The 11645-nt window shown below is 50.6% G+C and overlaps 1 long non-coding RNA gene across 1 annotated transcript; it reads left to right on the top strand.

Moving 5' to 3' along the window:
* The first annotated feature begins 6945 nt into the window (after positions 1-6945).
* LOC149855469 (uncharacterized) lies at positions 6946-11643 on the top strand. The gene is made up of 3 exons (XR_016438534.1): positions 6946-7088; positions 7993-8097; positions 10813-11643. It is a non-coding gene; the product is annotated as an uncharacterized LOC149855469 (long non-coding RNA).
* Positions 11644-11645: the final 2 nt, after the last annotated feature.

Consider the following 11645-nt stretch of genomic DNA (forward strand, 5'->3'; position numbering starts at 1 on the left):
GGTTTTCCTCAAGGGTGCCCTGGTCAACAGTTGTTCACCGAGCCCCTGATGTACTCCCCTGCTGTAGTGGTAAGCTGCTACCAAGTCCCCTCTCAAACTTCTCTTTTTCAGGCTGAAGAGTCCCAGGTCCCTCAGTCCTTCCTTGTATGGCTTGCTGTGCAAGCCTCTAAGCATACGGTTGGTCCTTCTCTGGACTCTCCCAAGTTGTACCACATCCTTGTTAAAGTGTGGCACCCAGAACTGGATGCAGTTCTTCAGTTGCTGTCTCACCAGTGCCAAGTAAAGCAGAAGGCTTGCCTGAGTGTTCCTCCCAAGAGATATCTGGATAATTAGAGTAGCCCATGACAACCGTGTCTTACGCTCATGCAGCCTCTGCCAGTTCTCAGGAGAACTCTAGATCGAGTTTGGTGATCTGTAGTATATACCTACAGTTAGGTCTCTCTCATCATGCTCCCTTGCCCCCTTCCCAGCAGTTTGGCCCAGAGGGTTTCAGGCCATCCTTTGGAGCTGGTGACAGCCCCCAAGGAGGTGTACTGCCCCTTCACATAAAGAGCTACACCTCCACCTTTCTCCCCTACCTGGTCCCTTCTATGCAGGGCGTAGCCCTCCATGGCTATGCTCCAACTGCATGAAAAGTCCCACCAGGTCTCCATAATCCCTACTAGATCATAACTCCCACTGGAGAGCAGGAGGTCTAGCTCCTCCTGCTTGTTGCCCATGCTCCTGGCATTAGTGTTCAGGTATCTGAGTCCACCTTCAGAGGCCCTCGATTCCCTGTCACGCTAAAGAAGATGTTCCCATAATTCCCACAAGAGTGGCTCTCCTAGTGTCCCTATCTATGGACCTTTCTTGTGAGACAGTCCCTGGGCATGCTTGAATTACTTTATCCCCATCCCCCAGCAATCTTAGTTTAAAGCCCTGTCCAGAAGATTGGCCATCCTGGCTGAGAACAGGGATTTACCTTTCCACGTGAAGTGGATGCCATCCCTTCCCAGGGGTCCCTCTCCCTGAAGTGCGCGCTGTGGTTGAGGAATCTGAAGCCCTCTCGGTAGCACCACCACCAGAATCGTCAGTTCACTTCCTCAATGCATCCTTCCCTCCTAGGACCATGGCCTGCAACCGGGAGAACAGAAGAAAAGGCTACCTGGGCACCTGACCCGTTGTACCCAGCCCCCCGAACCCTGTAGTCACTCATGACCTGGTCTGGATTACTCCTGACCATGTCATTTGTTCCCCCATGGATGAGGAACATGGGGTAGTAATTGGAGGGCCAGATGAGCCTGGGGATGCTCTCTGCAACAGCACAGATGCAAGCCCCAGGGAGGCAGCAGACCTCATGGGCTAGGGAGTCCAGACAGCAGATGGGTCCCTCAGGAGGAAGTCCCACACCACCATTACCTTGCACCTCCTCTTGGGGGTGGCAGCACACTGCTTATCTTCCCCCTCCTCCGGTGTCTCCACTGGAGTCTCCTCCAGTGTACCTCTTGTGCAGGGCCAGGGGAGGAGGAGCCATGACCCTGCATTTCCTGAAGCGTTAGGTGACTGTCTTCCAAGTAGCTCCAGGTGGGTCTTCATGGTCAGCCTTCCTTCTCTTCTTCCTTCTTCTGGACAAGGGTCTGGCAGTAGCCATCGATGAAGTCTTTGTGGGCCCTGATGGTGCACAACTCTCAACTGGAGGCTACAGGAATGGTGCTTCGAGGCGGGCTTTGGCTTCCTCAGCCATGACCGGCACATCGTGATGAGAGACATGCTGGGATGGGATGGGCTCCACCTTTCCCCTAAAGGTAAGCGTGTGTTCTCTTCCAGGTTGGTGAACCTCCTTCGGCGGGCTTTAAACTAGGCTCGTCGGGGGAGGGGGAAGATGAGGGCGGAGGAGATGATGAACTACCAGGCCCAGCAACAGCCAGCGAGCCCAGACCAATGGTCAAAAGGGAGAAACAGGTAAGTGATGGGGGACGGGGCATTGCTGAGACTAGGGGGTCAGTGGGCACAACCGTTGGAGGCCTCAAATGCCTCTACACGAATGCTCGAAGTATGGGGAAGAAGCAGGAGGAACTCGCCCTCCTCCTAGCTGTCACCAGCCCTGACATAGTAGGGATCACAGAAACGTGGTGGGACTCATCGCATGACTGGGCGGTGAGTGTCAAGGGCTATAGGCTGTACAGGAGGGACAGGATAGGAAGGAAAGGTGGAGGAGTAGCACTCTACATCAAGGAGGAATATACTTCCTCGTTAATTAGCAAGGGGGTAGAGGGGGGGCACTCTGAGGTGCTCTGGGTTAGAGTAAAAGGCAGTCCAGGGGAGAGAGACTTAACGGTGGGAGTCTACTATAGACCTCCCAACCAGGGAGAAGAGCTCGACCAGGAATTCTTAGGTCAGCTCACAGAGGCAGTGAGGGCTAAGGATGTGGTCATCATGGGGGACCTGAACTTCCCAGACATCTGCTGGGAGGAGCAGTCAGCCAAGTCTGATCGCTCACGTCGGTTCTTAGCCAGAGTGCAGGACCTCCATCTAACCCAGGAGGTGCACAGCCCCACCAGGGGAGACGCCTTGTTGGACCTGGTGCTGGCCACAGGTGATGACCTGGTGAGGGGGCTGCGGGTGATGGGCCACCTGGGAGACAGTGATCATCGCTTGCTGGAATTCACCATCCAGTGTAAGGTGGCAAAGGGCTGCAGCAAGGCAACAGCCCTAGACTTTAGGAGGGCTGACTTTAACAAGCTAAGGAGGATCGTTGGGGAAGCGCTGAGGACCCAGAGGGGAAGGGAATCAGATGTCGAAGGGGAGTGGTTGCTCCTTAAGGAGACGATCCTCCATGCCCAAAGGGAGGTAATCCCAACAAGGGTCAAAGGGAGCAGGAGGGCACATAAACCCCCATGGCTCACTAAGAGCATCCGGGAATGTCTCCTTGCTAAAAGGGAGGCATACACCCAATGGAGAGATGGGGTCATCACCAAGAAGGACTATGTTACAGTCGCCCGAGGATGTAGGGGGGCAGTCAGGAGGGCCAAGGCAGAGATGGAGATAGGACTAGCTTCCCGGATTAAGGACAATAAGAAGTCCTTCTTCAAATACATAGGGGGTAAAAAGAGGGTCCCGGGTAATGTGGGGCCCCTGCAGGACACGATGGGCAACTTAGTCATCACGCCAGATGATAAAGCTAACATATTTAACGATTTCTTTGCCTCTGTCTTCCTAAGTAGGGACCAGTTCAGCCACCTCCCTGCTGGGCCCCCCTCGGGCCCCGGGAGAGACACGCCTGGGCCAGGGGTTAGCGAGGAGTTAGTTAGGGTACTTCTGGAGAGGCTGGACGTGTTCAAGTCCGCTGGTCCGGACGATCTTCACCCTAGGGTTCTACAGGAACTGGCTGAGGTCATTGCGGGACCCCTGGCGCGGCTCTATGAGCACTCGTGGTGCTCTGGCGAGGTGCCGGAGGACTGGAAGAGGGCCAATGTGGTCCCTATCTTCAAAAAGGGAAAAAAAGAGGACCCGGGAAATTACAGGCCAGTTAGTCTTACCTCAATCCCGGGTAAGCTCTTTGAAAAAATTATCCTGGCACACATCCAGGAGGGCCTTGCGGGGGAATGCATGCTCAGGGGCAACCAACATGGGTTCATCAGTGGCAGGTCTTGTCAGACCAACCTGGTGGCCTTTTACGATCAGGTCACCAAATCATTAGACGCAGGGGTTGCTGTGGATGTAGTCTTTCTGGACTTCCGGAAGGCTTTCGACACTGTCTCTCACCCTGTCCTCATCAAAAAGCTGGGAGACTGTGGTGTCGATGCCCACACGGTCAAATGGGTCGCCAACTGGTTAGAGGGCCGCACCCAGAGGGTGGTAGTGGATGGGTTCTTCTCGACCTGGAAGGATGTGGGCAGTGGGGTTCCGCAGGGCTCGGTCCTCGGGCCCGCACTGTTCAACATCTTCATCAGTGACTTGGATGAGGGGGTAGAAAGCACCCTGTTCAAGTTTGCTGATGACACTAAGATGTGGGGGGATGTGGGTGCACTAGAAGGGTGCAATAGGCTACAAGCTGACCTTGACAGGTTGCAATGGTGGGCGGATGAGAATAGGATGGGGTTTAACACTGATAAGTGCAAGGTGTTGCACATGGGGAGGAAGAACCAGCACCACACTTACAGGTTGGGGAACTCCCCTCTTGCCAGCACGGAGACGGAAAAGGATCTTGGAGTCGTCATTGACTCCACGATGAACATGGGCCGGCAGTGTGGGGAGGCAGTCAAGAAGGCCAACCGTACCCTGTCATGCATCCACAGATGCATCTCGAGCAGGTCCAGGGAGGTGATCCTCCCCCTCTATGCGGCACTGGTCAGGCCGCAGCTGGAGTACTGCGTCCAGTTCTGGGCGCCACACTTCAAGAGGGACGTGGACGATATGGAAAGAGTTCAGAGGAGGGCCACTCGTATGATCAGGGGTCAGCAGGGCAGGCCTTATGAGGAGAGGCTACGGGACCTGAACCTGTTTAGCCTCCACAAGAGAAGGTTAAGGGGGGACCTTGTGGCCTGCTACAAACTGGTCAGGGGGGATCAGCAGGTATTGGGGGAGTCCCTGTTCCCCCGTGCGCTGCCAGGAGTGACCAGGAATAACGGTCACAAGCTGGCGGAGGGTAAGTTTAGATTAGATATTAGGAGGCGCTACTTCACAGTCAGGGCGGCTAGGGCCTGGAACCGGCTTCCAGGGGAAGTGGTGCAGGCTCCTAGCCTGGGGATTTTTAAAAGGAAGTTAGATGAGCACCTTGCCGGGGTCATCTGACCCCGGTGCTCTTTCCTGCCAAGGCAGGGGGTCGGACTAGATGATCTACCTAGGTCCCTTCCGACTCTAGCTACTATGAAACTATGAAACTATGAAACAACTGGCGTAGTTCCTCCTCGAGCTCCCACACCCAGCCCTCCAGAGACTTCATGAGGAAGCACACCCCACAAGCGGAGGTGTCCTCCTGCCCAGCTGGCAAGAGCCGTGCCAGGCAGCCCCCACAGTCAGGGGCCAGGGGCTTTGCCTGGGTGGGGGGCAGAGTCTCAAACTGTGTCTGGGTGGAGATCTTGATGATGCCAGGACACCTGTGGGCACAACAAGTCACCGCCTGGCTATGAGTGAGTTCATCAGCTCCTCTTTGGGCTTCTGGCCTCAGGCTCCTTGCCCAGACCAGCCCTCTGGGTGCCTTCTGCATGAACTCCCATGCAAACTGCCATGCCCAAGTAGAGCTGCACCTGTCTGCATGCTCTGTTCATGCAGCTCCAGTTACACGGCTCCCTGGGAGTCTCAGCTAAGTCGCCCAGCATGGCTCCACATGCTCACGCACATGCACGCACACAGGCACTCACACACCCACCCACACACACACTCCCTTGGCGCCCTCTGAGCACCCCTGCACTTGCCCACCCTCTCTTGGCCCAGCTTACTTACTCCTGGCTCTTCACTTGTGGGGGTCAGAATCTGGGTGGAGTCCAGCTCCCAGTGTTCAGCTCCTGGGGGCACAATGGGTGTTGACCTGTGCATCTCCTCCGGGAGCAGGCCCAAACTTCTCATCACCAAAGCATTCCTACTTCCTCTTTGCTTGGTGAACCCACAAGACCTGGCCTAAAATTATCTTTGTTTTCATTCTCAGTTCCCTAATAAAAATGAAATGTTGACAAGAGTTGGGAGCATAAGGGCTTTTTTTGTCTCCAAAGAGCAGGCGTAACACAAGCAACAGCACTTACCCATCAATGTGTGTGGGAGGGATCCTCCAGGGCTGAGGAGAGAGTGCCTTGGAAATATCCTTGGTCTTTCATCACAACTTCCCATGGGATGCCACATACTGCTGGATCAGGTCATGGATCTATGTGCTGTAATTTTTTAGCCCAGTGCCTCAGGACATGCACTGAATCTTAAATATGAGAGACTGCAGTGAAACCTTTGTCATGGGGTGGTTTGGGGAAGCAAATCATCCCATACTTTCCTAATGTGATGTTCCCACCTCTTCCCCTGAAGTAGATGGCACTGGTTACTCTCAGATAGATTATTAGATGACGTGTCTGATCCAGGGCATTCCTATGTACTAATGTTATCCCAGACCTGGTACCCTGGTCCCAGAATCCACTTTAACTGGGTGCGGTATGTATTGATGAGGGAGCTGTTTTCCTATAAGAGACACAGGCACAGCTTTCTGACTTAACTAGCTGAAAGAAACAACAAAAAACCCAAGGGAAGATCTCACTGAGACAGTGCAAATCTTTGCCTATCCTTGCTTACAACCTGGAGTCATTCCTGAGGACAACACTTCATCTAAGCTCACAGGCCCAGTCCTCACAGTGCTAGAATTTGGAAGGACTCTTTTAGAGAAACTTGAAGCATATTTAACATCTCTCCTGCCTTCAGCACAAATCTCATCTTTCCCATTGCCTTGTAGATTCAGAGGCCAGGACAAACAGAATTGAGGGGAGACCAGATTCTGGAGTCTATGCAGAAGGGAAGGACATATATAAGCCTCAAATGTATCACCAGACCATGTCCTCTGGCTCCACAGAAAGACTGGAACATGGAATTCATCCCATAATATGAAAAAGCCCTAGGGAACAGAGCCAAACTTAAACAAGAGCAAGGCAGGAATGAGTTGTGATGGAGTACGTCCTACAGCTTGGGCCAAAATGTATCCTCGTTGCAACTCTTTAAGTCACTAGAGCTACATCAGCAATGGTAGCTTCAGTGCAGATATGGTCAGTCTGGGTTTTCAGCTGATCACTACATAAATTTCCTACACTGATGCCCACGTGGTTCTTTCTGATTGTCACAGGCATACATTAGATTGAAACCAACCCGAGAGAGGGATCCAAAATCCGTCCCCCTAACTCTACCTGCACAGCACAATCAAAAAGTTTCACACTGCACACTCATGTCTGCCAATCACATGACTCAGGTTACTGGGGCAACGTCCAGAGGGAGGGAAGGCAGGAAGGAAATAGTGTTGTGAAAAATAAACTGCAGCCCAGCCGAATGCAAGTCAGAGAGAAGGGCAGGAAAGGCCAGCCAGAAAGCACAGCACAGCTTGTGTGGAGACCTGAAGGAGATGGTCTGAGTACTTATCAATGGTAAGGAAAACTTCTTAAGGTAACATAGAGTCAAGGGTGATTTCTATTTGGTAAATCCATCTTCAGTCTCTCTAATTTATGGCTTCTATCAGCAGAGGAAGGCTGAAGATCGAGTGCATTGAAATGCAGTCTGCATTACCAGGTCTTCATCAACAGGGCTTTGGTACTGAAATCACAGTTGTTGTCAGGTGTGGTCATTAATCATCAATGACAGACAATCTTCTGCTGTCACAGACTGGTATGCTTGCCTGTGGCACAGAGAGGAGACTGCTGCCATGTCAGTGCAAGGGTATCAGAAGTCCTCTCAGCAGGGACCCTTAGCAGCTCCCCCTACCCACAGCATCATCATGTGATTTTAAAAGGCCAATATGGATGGGGACTAGGGAGGAGAATGGAGTAACCAGCTGGGGAAGCCAAGGAAAAATTGCTTAGTGATTTAAAATAATCCTTCGTCTGACTGGTCTTACAATGGAGTTATCAGGAGCTATTCCTCTGAAGTTCATGGAGCTATTTGTGACAAAAGTGGAGTTCATAAGCAAACAGCCAGGCCCATTTCTTCCAGTTGCTTCTAACCATCTTGACTTCCTCTTCTCCTGTGGGCCGAGATCAGCTGTGCTATCAGTTTAATCTCTCTCAGGGCTTTGAACCAGCTTGTGAACTGAGCTACCATATTCTGTTCTGTAGAATATATTTTCTATTAATTATACTTTCATCTTAAAGCTCTGATCCTGTTGTATGGCAGGTGTGTTATACCTGCCAGACCTGCTAAACTGGCAAAGATGATTCATAAGAGATAATGTACTACTGGGAATTTTCCTTTCACTTTGGTGCCCTGTGAAGCTTTTTCTCCCAGTTTGCTTCAGAGGCCTCCTAATATTTTCAGTTTTCTTCCTTATCTCTACAGCCTGCAGGTATGTGGCAGGGAAGATTAGGAGCCTATGTGGCAGGAGAGACGAGGAGGAGCCTTCTAGCTGCACAGCCCGGCCAGCTGACCACAACCAGAGCCAAAGTATGTGCATATCTTTTTGGGACTGTCATGATAACACACAATTAGGAGGCTGTGCAGTGTAATGGCTTGGGCAGAGGTCTCAAACTCAGATCCCGTTTCGAGTCCTACCCCTGCTACTGACCTGATCTATGTGCCTGTATCATCAAGTCACTCCCGGGGCTGTCAGATGTTTCCATCCACAGTGCACAGTGTATCATTTGTGTGTCCCAGTTTGTACCACCCCTGGCAGTCCTGCTATCTCCTAAAGAGGATCATGAGTATTCCTGCTTACTGGATTTTTTCCCTGAACAAGAAGCACAGTGTTTGATCCTGCAACAGTGGTGTCATTTCTTGTCATTTCTCCTGCTTAATTTTCTACCTCTGTTGTTTTTTGTTTTTTTAATTTTCAACACTGCCATCCTATTCTAGACCCTTGTAGAGAGAAACAACCATAGCCAAAGCTGTACTGCAGGTAATCACAGGGGTGTCTGGATATATGTTGTTTAAATGTTTAGTATCCTTCATTTCCCAGATGTAGGTCTCCCCAGGGGCCTTTCTGAAAGCCTGTGTTATTTCCTATAATCAGATATCCTGTTAGCAAAACGCATCATCACACACCAGGGTCAGCAACACAAAAAAATCTGTTTTCGTTGCCAGTACTCCCTCCCTCCCTGTTGCATCCATCAAACAGGCAGTTCATTTAAAAACCCACCAGTCAGTATGACTTGGCAAATTGCTCATGGACTATCTGGGGAGATTGCCACACGTTCACCTGCCTGCAATTCAATACCTTTGATACTTGCCACTGAGTCACTTGGGATACTCCCTGCTTTGCCTCCTCCCTTTCTCATTATCAGCCCTGGGAGATACAGTGTCCTGCTCAGCAGACCTGCACTTTTGTGCTCACTGTATGTAAAATGCACTGATCCCGTGCTCCTTTATGCCAAGATAAGTCTAACTGAGCTGCTGTTCTGGTTCTCTTAGTGTGTTGCCCATGTATCTATGATTAAAATGTAAATACAGAAGCACTCGGTAGTAGATTGAGGAGTGTGAACCAGACCTGGGGGGCCAAATTATATAGCAGGGCTGGAAGGCTCCAAAGCATTTCTCTAGCTTCAAAGAGAAGCCATATGGGGAAAATTTACCAGATAAAGGACTCTGGTCCTTCTCTCACTTCCACCAGTTCTATACCATTGATAACTCCACCGAATTCAGGGGAGTATGTCCTGACTGGCTCTAGTGGGCACGTGCAGATGAGCGTGCAAGTGGGGTTTGAGGCACTGCAAACTGCACATGTGCACCCAATTTGCATAGCAAATGCCGCACCCATTTGCCATGCGGATTTGCAGCAAAGTGCCATAAATTGACACCGGGAGATCCTGGTGGCAAAAAGCAAACCTGCCACAAAAAGTGGCATGGTGCACTCAGCAACAGCATGTGCTGCCAAAAATAAAGGCTGGCCAGCCAAAGCCATGCTCCGAACAGCCAGATCAGCACTGGTGCTGCCCCGGGAGGCCCCCAGGACCCCAAGTAAGGCTGCTGGGGCCAACAAGGGTGCCATCCCCAAACTGCCCTATCCCACCCAGGACAATTTACCCCACACCAACCCAACATGCAGGGGTATGCACAGCAGCAAAAAACAGTGGCACAAATTTGTTCTGCTGCCATTTTTGCCATGATAACTGCATGCCCCTGCATGTGGGGATGCACCCAGTGTGATTAAGCTCACAACAGGGTCCAGCTAAAAGGATCTGGGCTTTGTCTTCCTGAGTTACTATATACAACAGGAGTAGCCAAGACTCTCACACAGAGCTCTGTTGTCAGCCAGGAGCTGCTAACTCTGTTCTGCAAATGGAAAGGAATAAGGTTTGTGATTGGAAATTTCCCTCCCGACACTCATAAAGGGAAAAGTTGCGGGGAGGAGTGGCAGTGCTTTATTATTACTACTGCTGTTGGTGTTAATCTCAGGAGCAGTGTCTTGCCACACAGGTGAGGGTGTGGGAATTCTTTTGCAACAAAGGCAGCCTAGTTTGTCCAATGTTTAACTATAAGCTAAAAACAACTGTTTTAAACAGGCTGAATTACAATTGGGCCTGTAATGGGGTCATGTAATGCTCAACACTGGTATGGGATGAGATGCATGGATGATGATATTTATCTCTCCCCTTTAAGAGAACCAGCTAAAACTCATTAGCTGCTATGCCAGAGTAGCTCTAGCGCAATCAAGGGGGCTCCACCAATTGACAGAACCTGAGGATCTGGCTTGAAGTGTGAAGATAGAAAGGGCTAGACCCCAGCTGGTGTTGGGCTGTGTTGACTTTGATCTACAGGGTGGGTAAGGCCATGTCCTTCTAATGAAGCAGCCTCAGTTAGGAGTGTTGTGTGACATTTCTATATGGGCAGAAACCAGAGCGTAGAAGCAGTTACACAAACCCAAAAGGGCTTTTTGTGCTATAATGCATTTCACCTGCCAGTCCAGTACAAGCTATACTGACAAGAGCATAATTTTTCCTGCTAAATTGTTTCTCTGCTACTTAGGCCAATGTAGCTATACGGGAAAAGTTGTCTAAGGTTGACCTGGTACAGTTCTCTCAGATCTACTCTCATGATTTTCTGCTGGCAGGCTTGTAATGCAGTCTCCTCTAATGTTGAAGCTCTGTCAACAGCAATAATCCTTTTAATTTCTGTGGCTAATGATGGTTCTCCCTCTTTTTTTCTGATGTTCCATCTTTCCAGATGTAAATACAGTGACATCAGAAGGCCCGCGAGTGACAGACTCAGTTGCCAGGAATAATGGTCTCATCCTTGAACAACCCTGTGGATCCTGAGGGTAGCTGGCCTTGTGCTCTTCCTTGGCAGCCCTAGAGCCACCATTTTCACTGACCATGCCTTGCTGGTGCTCCTGTTCCCCCAGGGATTAGAAACGTTTCACCCACAAATCCACCCAGCATCACCTTTGTACAATGATACATGTTGTCCTTCTTCACCCCTTGCTGCCGGGACTCCCCTGCATGGAACATGAATTAAAACATCTGAGCAGCAGCTGCAGCTCCTGGCTGTCAGGGGCTTGCTCCATGCCCTTTATGTTCCATGTTTGGGCCAGACAGCACAATAGAAAAGTGTTTTTCTGTAGTGTGCAGGGCCAAATTCTGTTTTCATTTATGTTAGTGTTAATCCAGCGTTGCTCCCCTGCCTGTCAGGTGTTATAGTTTCCTTGACTGCAGTGGAGCTATGCCAATTTACAACCAAGGCTGGCCCAGCAGAAATCCCCCCAATTCTGGTAGTGCTTTGAACACAGCCAGACTCTCCCTTCCACAGATGAAAGTGGTGACCTTGCTACCCAGGTTCAACACTAGACCATGCAAAGCAGACATTGGAGGGCCCAGCTCTTGATATGTGGTCAGCAAATTTCCTTTCTTATCAGAAACTCTTCCTGTATTGTCACAGTGAGCAATGAAGACAGCTTCACAAACTCCCATTGCGTGGAGATGAATGTGTCTGAATCCTTCCTGTGATGCAAACCCAGAATTCAACCAGAAATAAAGACTAAAATCAAAACTGAAGAAAGT

This window comes from Crocodylus siamensis, chromosome 11 (assembly GCF_052110815.1).
Source record: "Crocodylus siamensis isolate JL-2025a chromosome 11, ASM5211081v1, whole genome shotgun sequence".
NCBI classification, from domain to species: domain Eukaryota; kingdom Metazoa; phylum Chordata; order Crocodylia; family Crocodylidae; genus Crocodylus; species Crocodylus siamensis.